At 46.9% G+C, this 12,744-nt stretch overlaps 1 pseudogene; it reads left to right on the top strand.

The window, feature by feature from the left end:
- The first annotated feature begins 5,286 nt into the window (after nucleotides 1–5,286).
- LOC132211305 (ectonucleotide pyrophosphatase/phosphodiesterase family member 3-like) lies at nucleotides 5,287–6,927 on the top strand (annotated as a pseudogene).
- The last annotated feature ends 5,817 nt before the right edge of the window (nucleotides 6,928–12,744 follow it).

Genomic DNA, 12,744 nt, shown 5'->3' with positions numbered 1-12,744 from the left:
ACTCAATGATTAGTGACATTGAGCATCTTTTCATTTATTTGTTGGCCGTCTATATGTCATCTTTAGAGAATTTTCTACTCAGGTCTTCTGCCCATATTTTAATTGGATTGTTTGGGGGAATGTGTGTGTGTGTGTGTGTGCTGAGCCAGCTCAGCCAAAGGTTCACAAGCTTGAGTGAGGGTGTCGAATGAATGAAGAAATGGCAAAGAGAATAAGCTGGGTCTAGGTGGATCTTCCTGTGCCTGGCTGAGGCCACAGAGAGAGATCCAGAGGCAAGCTGAGCCTTTATTTTATAGCCAGAGGTAAACAAGGTAGTGGTCACCATAGTTACAATGTTCTTGTGACCTTCACTTGTTTTGGCAGCACTTGCTACTCCTCCCACAGCCCATTAGCTGCCCAGATAAGATCTAGGGAGTATCATAACGTCAAGCTTAATTATGCTAAGCAGGCTGTGCCCTCTAAGCTGGGACTTGTTTGTGGCTTTGCCAACAGGTCAGTCTGAGGCTTAACCCTACAGAGTGTGTGTGTGTGTGTGTTTTGAGTTGTATGAGTTCTTTATAAATTTTGGATATTAACCCTTTATCAGATGTATTGTTGGCAAATATCTTCTCTCATTCAGTAGGTTGTCTTTTTAAATCCTCACCAGAGGACTAAGGGTATTTTTCCCATTGATTTTGAGAGAGAGAGAGAGAGAGAGAGAGAGAGAGAGAGAGAGAGAGATCCATGCGAGAGAGACACATTGATTGGTTGTCTCCTACATGTGCCCCCGGGGATGGGGATTGAACTTGCAACCCAGTTAGGGAACCGAACCCTTGACCCTCCAGTGCACAGACTGATGCTCTAACCACTGAGAACACCGGCCAGGGCAAGTTGGTTATCTTTTTATTTTGTTGATGGTTTCCTTTTCTATGCAAAACTTTTCAATTTGATATAGTCCCATTTATTTATTATTCTTTTGTTTCCCTTACCCAAGGAGATGTATCAGAAAAAAAAATATTACTAAGAGCAATGTTAGAGAATTTACTGCCTCTGTTTTCTTCTAGGAGTTTTATGACTTCGAGTATTATATTTAAGTCTTTAATCCACTTTGAATTTATTCTTCTATACGGTATAAGAAAGTGGTCTAGTTTCATTTTTTACATGTATCTGTCCAATTTTCTCAATAGTATTTATTGTATAGACTGCCTTTACCTCATTGTATATTTCTTGCCTCCTTTGTCATAGATTAATTGACCATGAAGGCATCAGTTTATTTCTGGGTTCTCAATTCTGTTTGATGTCAAATAGCATGATACCTCCAACTTTGTTCACGTTTCTCAAGATTGCTGTGGCTATTCAGGGTCCTTGTGGTTTCATATAACTTTTATAATTATTTGTTCTAGTTCTGTGAAAAATGTCGTTGGTATTTTGATAGGGATTACATTGGATCTATAAATTGCTTTGGGTAGTATGGACATTTTAACAATGTTAATTCTTCCTCAGCAAAAGTCTCAGGGTACAGCTGCCACAGCTAGGGCCTGCAGACCTTGAGGTCTGGCCAAGTTACATGGAGTCCTCAGGGCGGAGCTAGGCTAATGTAGGTTAAATTGGCCCCACCTGGGGGAGGGGGGAGGTGCTCAACACAGGAAAGGTGGCATCCAACTGCCATGCAGGAGAAGGGCTCAACACAGGGACAATGGCAGCCAGCCCTCCAGCCCTCACTCTGAATCCACACAACTCAGTTTCTCCCTGTATGTTTCTGGCACCCCCTTAGCCACTGTTCCTCTGCTGGAGACCAAGATAAGTGCTAGTGAGCAAGTTTGTATGTGGTTCCTTTAAGAAGTTGTCTGGCCAAAACCAGTTTGGCTCAGTGGATAGAGCGTCGGCCTGCGGACTGGAGGGTCCCAGGTTCGATTCCAGTCAAGGGCATGTACCTGGGTTGCGGGCATATTCCCGGTAGGAGATATGCAGGAGGCAGCTGATCGATGTTTCTCTCTCATCGATGTTTCTAACTCTCTATCTCTCTCCCTTCCTCTCTGTAAAAAATCAATAAAATATATTTAAAAAAAAAAAAAAGAAGTTGTCTGGGTTTCCAGCAGCCTTCCATCTCATGAGGATGGTGGAAACCCCACTGATATTCACAGCCAGACATTACATGAAGCCTCCTCTTCCCAGCACTGGTGTTCCAGGCTGGGAAGCCTGGGGTGGGGCTGAGAGCCCTGATCCTCAGAGGTGACCTCTGCAGCTGAGATAGCCCTCGGGATTCTGCACCTCCGCATGTGGTGTGGGGCCAGCCCCTTTTGTGTTTCTGCCCTTCCTACCAATCTCCATGTGGCTTCTCCATTATATCCTTAGTTATAGGACTTCTGTTCAGCGAGTCTTAGGATGGTTCTCCAGGCTGATCGTTCCATAATTTAGTTGTAATGTTGGTGTGGTCATGGGAGGAGGTGAGTACAGCCTAGATGTTTATGTGAGAAAAAAAACTTAGTCATTTCACCTATTCTGTCGCTTACAACCAGACGTTACTCTAATTAATACATTTCACCTCAAAAATAATGAGAACTCAGCCTGTCCAGTCAGTATATTGTGGATAAAATCCATCATTAAAAGAAGGATGGTCTCCCAGAGCAGAAGCTGGAAAATGTACCCTGCTTACAGCTGACTGGACTGGTGCTCTCTCTTTAAAGAAGAAGCATTGTTTGGGCAACATGGATAAAATGAGAATCAGAAGAGCGAAACTGGGGTGTGACCAACCAACAATGAACCAAAGAGAGAGGTGGCCAGGTTCTGATTTTACTTGAACTGTCTGGACCCTGTGCCTCAGGATCATATCCCCACTTGGCTATGCTGAGGACATTCCTACCACCTTCCACAGAAGTGTTCCGCTTTGGTCTATTCTAGTCCAGTGAGCCAGGGGACCCACTGACCGTATTCCTTCTGGCCCACAATACAGCCTCAAATATGGGCAGCTTTTGTTGCCCTAGACTTGCTCAGGACTCTCCACCGACTCCCCCAGAGAGGGTTCTTAAAACTTGCAGGAGGGCAGAATCCGGTCCATGCTCTTCATTTACGAATACCAGCCTGACCATTACGGATGCACCTCGCTTTATACATGCTCCTCAGTTCTTCGAAACCAAAAATGCTATTACTTAACCCTGGCCGGTTTGGCTCAGTAATTAGAGCATTGGTATGTGGACTCAAGGGTCACGGGTTCAATTCTGGGTCAAGGACATGTACTTTGGTTGCAGGTTCCTGAGACGCAGTTGGAGCGCGTGCAGGAGGCAACCAATCAATGTGTCTCTTTCACGTTGATGTTTCTCTCTCTCTCTCCCTCCCCTCCTCCTCCCTCACTTCTACCCTTTCGATAAATCAATGGAAAAAAATTTCTTCAGGTGAGGATTTAAAAAAAAAACACCTGTATTACTCATATCTACATCTCTTAAAACTGAAAAGTGGGGCAATGAATAAGATGAAAGTGAGGACAGCAGTTTCCTCCTGGCAGGGGTGAATGGGAAGGGGAAAGATGCATCTATAGAGAATTGCATGAAGGTCTATAGTCGGGGCAACTTTTCTTCTTAACCTAGGTGGTGGACACAATTATTATTATTAAAACTGCACATATACATTTTATACCCTCTTCTGTATGAAGGATATAATCACAATAATAGATACACATTAGAACTCCCTATTCTTGAGTTATCTTCAAAGTTATAAAAACAATATGTAGTGCAAAAGTCAATTATATCAGTTAATGTTAAACTAATCCTTGATCATCAAATTAAGAAAATGGACATTCTTGCTTCAGGAAGCCCAGCCTGAAAAAGGATTAAAAGCCTGGAAGGCCAATGGGAGTCAGCTGCCTGGGGTGTCCGTCAGAGTAAGGCTAATTATGATCCCCAAAGAAACACCCTAGCTGTCGTGATCCCAGCAGAAAACAGATGGCACACTCAACGTGCTCAGAGTGGGTCATTTGAGAAGCGTGTGATAAAGGGACTATTTACAAAGATGCCAGCAAAGTTTGGGGAAAACTGTCAGTGATGATACCACACTAGGGTTGGTAACCAAGGTAGGTCAGGGAGGGTGTCAGCACCCCTGGGGCCAAAAGGTGAGGAAAGGGAGTACTTACTGTGTTTCATTCGGGGACAGAGCTAACTGATGGAAGTGGTGCTTCACTGAGCTTCCCAGAGAAGCACAGCCAGCCTGACATGACCTGGCAGTGAGGGGACCTGGAGAGTAAATGCCCAAACTACCCTCCTCTAAGATCTTGTTAAGGTTCCCTACTGGCCAAACCCAACAGAAAGGAAGTCATAGGACAAGAGAGCCCAGTGATGTGATCCATATAAGACACTCATTTGGGGGACAGGGAAGACCAGAGAAAGGTGGAAAGAATATCTGGAGAGGCATATAAAAGATATCCAGAACAATGACTTTTGTTTGTGTGTGAAGAAATGAGGTTGAACCTGCAAACTCAAGTAGCTCAGTGAACCCAAAGGAGCTAACACAAGAACCTATAAGCCCAGATATATCGTAATTAAGCTGCTAAAGACTAAAGAAAAAAATCTTGAAAACAGCTAAATAAAAATGACCCATTGCCCATGGAGAAGAGTGATCCAAATTAGAAACTCTATGGCAAAGGAAGCAGCAGAATGGTGTGCGTTTTTAGTTGTTAAGTATAGGCACCATGTTGTACAGCAACATTTCGGCATGACTAAAAAGGGAGTACTAGCACAGGGAGCGTTTTGAAGGTAATGATACTGTTCTTCATCCTGATCATGGTGTTGGTTACATGACTCAATATATGTATTAAATCTTACAGAACTGTACACAGGAGAGGAAAATGTCAGTTTTACTATAATGATAATGTATACCAAGATAGTGATGAAGAGATGAATTTGAGGTTATTTTCCTATCTCTATGTCAGTATCTCAAAGTCATCTCTAGGTTTTCATATTCACTTTCCCCATAGAAAACAGGAACCTGCGGCTTTAGCTGTATTTTCAAATAATCAAATAGATTTTGAATTTTTAAAAAATGGTAGAGTGGCATGACATCTCATTTCCCACAGAAGAGAAAAGCAAAGACCTAGGACTCTGAGGCTGCTGGGAAAGAGGAGGGTCACTCAGGGAGACAGAGCCCAGAGGGGCTCAGGGAGAGGGTTGTGAAGGGTCTGGCAGAGGGAATTGGGTCTCTAACAGACTCATATCCACCAGATGCAATCAAAAAAGGAGATCGCCAGATTCTGACAATAAAAGACCACTTCTGAGCAGCAGGGTAAACTGACTTGACATTCATTTATCTGAACGAAAAATGAAAAGAATTTACATCCAGTTGGGCCATAAAATGACTGACTTAGGTGATCGTGGTTTTGACAATAAGTTTAAGGCCATGGAGGCTATCATTTTGGCGCAAGGACTCAGTTTTAAAGAGAAGGCTGAAGTTGAACCATTTGACCATATTAAAGGCTATAACCTAATGTGTGATCTTCTACACATCCAACTAGCACCAAACAATGGTACCCGTGGTAGTTTAAACCATTTTCTGAAGGTGCCTTTTCATGAGCCATCCCATGCAGAAGTGTCCAAGTTTTCAGTTTGTGGCTTTACTGTTCCATCGGCCACACATACTCTAGATTGTTTATGCACTGAGCTACCAGAAAATCCTAATGTAGAACAGGGGAATCAAATGCCAAATCTCCCTCACGATGAAATGACAGCGACAGAGAAACTAAACTTGCCATGTGGGAGGCCCAGGGTTCTGCAGAAGAACAAGGAACACTGTCTCCTTTATCACAGGGAATATGTCAGTGGAGTTGGAAAAGCTACCAAGATGCTCATGTGGAGCTCATATACAGTCCCCAAACCAGGAGATACTTCACCTCTTCCTCCCATTGTCCCAGACTGTCTGAGGGCTGATTCAGGGTTGCTCCTTCTGAGAGCAAATATGTTCCTTCTATTTATCACACAAGAATATCACCCACGGCTTCCTCTATCCTCCTGCATACAATAGCACTTCTGATAGTCAATAGAATGCTTTAATTTATAAGTAATTCGGTTCCTATGTATAAAGCATTCAAAAAAATATGGGATTACTTCCACAATGTTCTTCTCCTAGAACATGCCATGGAAAGAAATGGAGTAAATGTCATTAGTAGACTAGTATATAATAAAAGGGTAATATGCAAATCAACTGAACAGCAGAACTACCAGTCACTATGATGTGCACTGACCACCAGGGGGCAGATGCTCAATACAGGAGCTGCGCCCAGGTGGGCAGTGGGCTCCCACTGGGGAAGCATCACTTTGCCAGAAGCTGGGCTCATGCTTGGAGAGCGCAGCGGCAGTGGAGGGAGCTTCTCCCACCTCCATGGCAGCACTAAGGATGTCCGACTGCCAGCTTAGGCCTGCTCCCCCACAGACCTAAGCCATCAGTCGGACATCCCCTGAGAGTTCCTGGACTGTGAGAGGGCACAGGCCAGTTTGAGGGACCCCCTGCCCCCCCACCAGTGCATGAATTTTGTGCACCAGGCCTCTAGTTTGATTATAATTACGATGATCCTTTTGATGACCCAAGGGAAATTACAGAATATGTAGTTAACAGCAGTGTTCCCATTCCAACAAACTACTTTGTGGTGCTGACTAGGTTTGAAAATAAGAGTACACCCCTGACACCTGAAGTGACTGGACGTCCTATCCTTCATCATCCCTCACCAGCCTACCAGTGTGGAGAGCTGTCCTGCACATACCAGTAAACCAGAAACGGTTTGAATTGAAGAAAGATTGAAAGCCCATGTTGCCCAAGTCCACAATGTGGAACTTCTCACTGAGCTACACTTTTATTAAGAAAAAAGCACAGCCTGTCTCTGAAAGTCTGCAATTAAAGACATATTTACCCACATTTGAAACCATTGTTTAACTAGATATATAAAACAATTTTGACAATATGTAAATGATTTTTCTTTTGAAGAATCATAAAATAAAGTTTTCTATTTTTCCTAAAAAAAAAAACTTAATGATTAACGAATTCAAAGACAGAATTGAAACAGATTGTATTTTATTTCAAATGCCTGATGCCACATCTGAATTCCCACTAATAAGCCATCTAGATGTGAGCAACATCGCCACCTAGTGGCTACAGTTTTCTTCAGGAGAAACTAGAAAAAAATTAAATTTTTCACACAATTCTTTGAAAATTATTAATGCACTAGAGGCCCGGCGCACAAAAATTTGTGTACTTGGTGGGGAGGGGAGGTCCCTCAGCCCGGCCTGTGCCCTCTCGCAGTCTGGGACCCCTCGGGAGATAACGACCTGCTGGCTTAGGCCTGCTCCCGGGTGGCAGAGGGCAGGCCCAATCCCTAGGTGCAGCCCCTGGTTGGGCTCAGAGCAGGGCTGATTGGGGAGTTGAGGCACCGCCCCCTGTCATGCACAGAGCAGGGCGGATCGGCTGGTTGTGATGCCACCCTCAGTCACGCTCAGGGTAGGGCCGATTGGGGGGTTGGGGCACCGCCCCCTGTCACACTCAAGGCAGGGTCGATGGGGAGGTTGCGGCGCCACCCCCTGTCATGCACAGAGCAGGGCCCATCAGGGGGGTTGGGGCTCTGTACCCTGTCACGCACAGAGCAGGGCTCATCAGGGGGTTGGGGAGCTCCCCCCAGTCACACACAGAGCAGGGCCGATCAGGGGGTTGAGGAGCTCCCCCCTGTCACTCACAGAGTAGGGCCGATAGGGGAGTTGGGGCACTGCCCCCTGTCACACACAGAGCAGGGCCGATCAGGGGTTGGGGCGCCGCCACTGTCACACTCAGGGCAGGGCTAATGGGGAGGTTATGGCTCTACCCTGTCACACACAGAGCAGGGCCCGTGGGGGGGGGGAGGGTTGGGGCGCCGCACCCTGTCACACACAGAGCTGCAGGGAGATCAGGAGGTTGGGGAGCTCCCCCCTATCAGGCACAGAGCAGGGCTGGCTGATCAGGGGGTTGGGGCGCCTTCCCCTGTCACGAACAGAGCAGGGCCGATAGGGAGGTTGTGGCCCCGCCCCCTGTCACACACAGAGCCTCAGGGCGATCAGGGGGTTTGGGCGCTGCCCCCTGTCACACTGATCCCAGTGCTGGGAGGCCTCTCGGCTCCGCCGATCCCGGTGCTGGGAGGCATATTACCCTTTTACTATATAGGATAGAGGCCTGGTGCATGGGTGGGGGCCAGCTGGTTTGCCCTGATGGGTGTCCTGGATCAGGGTGGGGGTCCCCACTGGGGTGCCCGGCCAGTCTGGGTGAAGGGCTGAAGGCTGTTTTCAGGCTGGCGGGTGACTGAAGCTCCCAACCGCTCCTTTTTTTTTTTATTATTCTGGGCCAGCTTTAGCTCTGGCTCCAGCTCTGAGGCCTCGGCTGCTGAAAGCAGGTATCTGGTTTGTTTGGGTTCTATAATCGAAACACTGTTTCAACTCCAGCTCTGAGATCCCGGCTGGCTGAAAGCAGGTTTCTGCGGTTTTGTTTAGCTTCTATATTTGTAACAATGTTTCAAACTGCAAGCTCAGAGGCCAGCAGCGGCAGGCGGGGAAAGTTGGTTTCCTCCGTCACTGAAGCAAGCAAGCCTCATGTTCGCTTCAAGCTGCCTGGCTGCTGGCCGCCATCTTGGCTGGCAGTTAATTTGCATATCGCCCTGATTAGCCAATGGGAAGGGTAGCGGAGGTACAGCTAATTACCATGTTTCTCTTTTATTAGATAGGATTACTAAACAAATATCTACTAATATCTCCCATGTCTCAGACACTGTGGGTACCCCAGCCCACCTGCTCTGTTTGAGCCAATTGGTTAGAATCATGCTATTTCATCCCCCCAAATCTCAGAATTAGAAGGTAGCTGGGGAGTTTCCTAATGCTCCACTGCCTCCAGCCCGTTTTCTCCCTGTCTCTTTCCAGGGACACACAATTTAGGAACCAGATATCCCAGTTCTGAACTGGAGTCGGCCCCTGCCACAGCCCACGTTACCTGAGCATCCATCGAGATGTTAGCTCCGTCCAGCCCCAAATGGCCTGTGAGACACAGGCCTGCTGATTCATTGGGAAGACACATACAAGAGCCACTTTGAAAAACATGTGTGAACTAGTCATACAGACATGTGGCTTACAGCTGCCCTATTGCATCCTAAAGTATGCACGCAGGTACAGAGTCACCAGCTCACATACAAAAAGGGTGGTAGAAACATTGTTCATAATCCCCCAAACAAGCCTAATTCCTGGAAACAAGCCTCTGGCAGAATGGACATAAATTGTTGCAAATTCCCAGAGTAGAAAACTACATTACATCACAACAAACTACTCACAACTAAATTGAGCAAAATATGCAAGACATGAAAACATACCTTCGGTAGGATTTTATTTATATACAATTCAAAACAGGCAAAACCTTTAGGGATGCATACATAGATGGCAAAACACTAGTTTAAGGAAATGCAAGTAAGTGATTTTCACATGAGCCATTACATGGGTCCCAGGACGAGTGAGAAAGAAAGGGGGGGTCATTATTAGGTAATTGGGGGTGCTTCTGGGACTATGAGCTACTTTTTGATTTGAAGATATATGTTTGTTTCATAATTGACCATGCAACCAAACTTGTATGTTTAATGTGCATTTGTATATATGTTATATTTTACAACTAAAAATAAAAGTAAAGAACTAAAAATTCTTTATACAAACCTTAATGACAGCAGGAATGCAAATTTCATTGAAGTGGTGCAGCGACCTGGGCAGGAGTTTACAGATTATAATCGGACTCAAACATTTGAAATATAACCCAAATCTAAGAGGGAAAGCTAAATGACCCCTCCTCTAAGTGGTAAAGTCCCTATTTTGGACTGTGAAGAGAGCTTAGGGTGCCCCGTTCTGTATCAGACCAGATGCAGGCACATCCCAACCAGGCACTCTAGCTGTTAGGAAGCCTCCGCAAACTGGGAACGCATTCCTGAAAACTGGAAAGCGCAATCTTAAAAGAAGGAATTCATATGCCAAGCAGCACTTTCAAGAAGAAAATAAAACCAACATTGGGGATACCCCTAGTTCCAGAAATGTTTAAAGCCGTAAATAATGGGAAATGCAGTAAAAGAAGCCGAGACTAGACATACGACTGGATGAAATAAAGAAATGTAATAGCTAGAGACACTACCAGGGTACAAACTCCCATTCCATTGCTCAATTCATAAAGGGTGACATGGTTTGAAGGCCTGGCAACAGACGAGAGGAATTTAGAAAGGTGGTGCTATATCCCCAAGGGTTGAGGGATATAGGTCTGTCCCTACCACACAGGAAAAGTCAGCCCCTGGCATAGTGCCTGTGCACAGTGGACAGGCATTCACATTTGCTGGGTGAATAGGAAGCCAGAGCAGAAGGTCTTCGAAGCCGAGCTACCGCAACAGGAGGTGGCGCTGTTAGCATTCTAGAGTAGGGAAGGCGGGGCTTAGCGCATCCTCGTAGCCAATAGACAATCTGCCTCTAACAGCCAATGAGGAGGGAGCTGTGCTCAGATCAACAGGGAGCGCACGCCCTGATGCGCACGCACCGGGCCTTGAACTCGGATTGGGGGACTGTCGGAGCCCCTAGACCAGTAGAGACGTGGCCTCTAAGGAACCCCCCTCTCCCCCCCCCGCCCTAGGCCGTCCCCACCCAGTGTCTTGATCCCCGCCTCCAAGGGCTGCCCCGGGAACCCCACCCCGCCCTTCCTGGAGCCCCCTGGGGCCAGCGTCCTCCCCTTTCCCCGCCTCCCGCTGCCGCTCAGCCCGCACTGCAGTATATGCGGCCACGCCCACCCCACCTACTGCGAGACCTGCCCCACGTGTGTCCACAACCCTTTCCCAAATAGGGGACGTTTCCTGGCACGGGAAGCACCCGTCCGACAGGTATACTCTGCGTGCTCTTTGTAACTGCCTGACCTCCCCAACTAGATGGCAAACCCTGAAGTCAGGGCTGGGTGGGGTGTGCCTGCATCTCCCTGCTGCTCACCTGAGGATGTCCCAGGAAGCAGGTCTCTTCAAACATTACCCAGCTCGACCTAACTCCTGAGGCAATGCCGGTTCCTTTACCGTTCGAATAGAACTAGGCTTTCCTGTCACTCCATTGCCTGGGAAGGAACACTTGCTGGATGGAAAGTGGCACAGAATTCCTCTGGGACCCCACATCCTTCAGATTAGCCTCGCCCACGAGTGGGTGTGCTGTTTTCTGCCTGAAGGCACCGGGGTTGGATTAGGGTGCTCAGAATAGAATTTGTGGAAACCAATTAGGTTCTGCCCTAGAAACTAGATTGATGAGTCTTCTTCCGACCAGAGCATGTGGCCAGACACGAAGGCAAAAGTAAGAGAGAAGTACTTAAAGTGGAGCCTTGAGTTTGCAGGAGACGGTACTCATTCATATGTGCATGAAAAGGGGCCAGTGCCAACCTGACAAGCTCAGGGAAGGCCTGCATGGTGGCCTTGCAAGCTCAGACCTACAAACCACAAAGGATGGTCTGAAATGTACACTTTTTTTTAATCTTTATTGTTGAGATTATTTACTGATGTCTGTTAGGTCGAAAGGGGGTCCAGGAGTTGATGCATGCCTCCACCAGGCAGATGGTGATGTAGATACTGGGCCCTTCCTAGAATCCTAACAGGCCAGTGCACCAGGTAAATGGTGACGCACATACCGGTCCCGCCCTGGAATTCCTAACAGGTCAGCTACCAGACAGATGACGACACCTGGAAACTGTGACGACCCCCGCGGCGGGAACTCCCACAGCTCATGCTCCCCCGCCCTCACTGAACAACTGTATAAAAAAAGCGGCCCCCTCCCTGTTGGCGTGGATCCACGTGCCCTGTCTTTGGGGTTCGTGGGTCACCCGGGGACGCAGAATAAAACCTCTCTTTCCTTCCTTTTCTGATCAACTCTTTATTCCTACGCTGCCTCCTGGGCCACCTAACCTAACAATGTCCACCTTTTCCCACCCCCCATTGCCCTCCTCTGTCGGTTCCCTCCCTGCCCCATGAAATTAAACTTTTTAACTAAAAGCAGCGTATAGCAGGTATGTCCTAGCCTAGAATCTTCCCTGACAAAGATAAATCTTTACCTTAATTAAGTCTGTCTACCGTCTTATGCACCTACAATAACATTCCTTTGGAATGTCAGGTAACTCCCCTTCCTCTAGACCCCTCAAGGCACAACCAATGCACCAGGGTGGAGACCACAAATCCTCTCATTATTATTGTTACCATGTTAATTGTCATAGTTTTCATCCAATTCCAGAGGTTCCCCCTACCCTTTGCTTTCTCCCGTCTCCCTAATCTATCACCAATGGATTTCAAGTAACCCATTTGCATCTTCCCTTTTAATTGAAATGTATAAAATTAAGTGGGAAAATGCCATTCTCTGGAGCATTATCTCAATCGGTTTAGATTTTGCTTCCCGGTAATTGTGATCAGCGTGCCCCAAATAAACTCACAAAAATTCTTTACAGGTTTGAATGTTTCTTACGTTGACACCTGACCACCGAGGGGAAGCACAGCCAGGACCTTGCTTCACTGGGCAGGTGTCAGAGCCTCATGGCACACACAAAAAAACACCTTTCTGCCCAGCCAACATGGCTCAGTGGTTGTGTGTCGACTTATGAACCAGGAGGTCAGGGTTCGATTCCCAATCAGGGCACATGCCTGAGTTGTGGGCTTGATCCCCAGTGTGGGCTGTGCAGGAGGCAGTCGATCAACTATTCTCTCTCATCATTGATATTTCTTTTTTATTTTTTTTAGGG

The sequence above is a fragment of the Myotis daubentonii genome, chromosome 10 (genome assembly GCF_963259705.1).
Source record: "Myotis daubentonii chromosome 10, mMyoDau2.1, whole genome shotgun sequence".
NCBI classification, from domain to species: domain Eukaryota; kingdom Metazoa; phylum Chordata; class Mammalia; order Chiroptera; family Vespertilionidae; genus Myotis; species Myotis daubentonii.
This window is presented reverse-complemented; position numbering and strand designations above follow the sequence as displayed.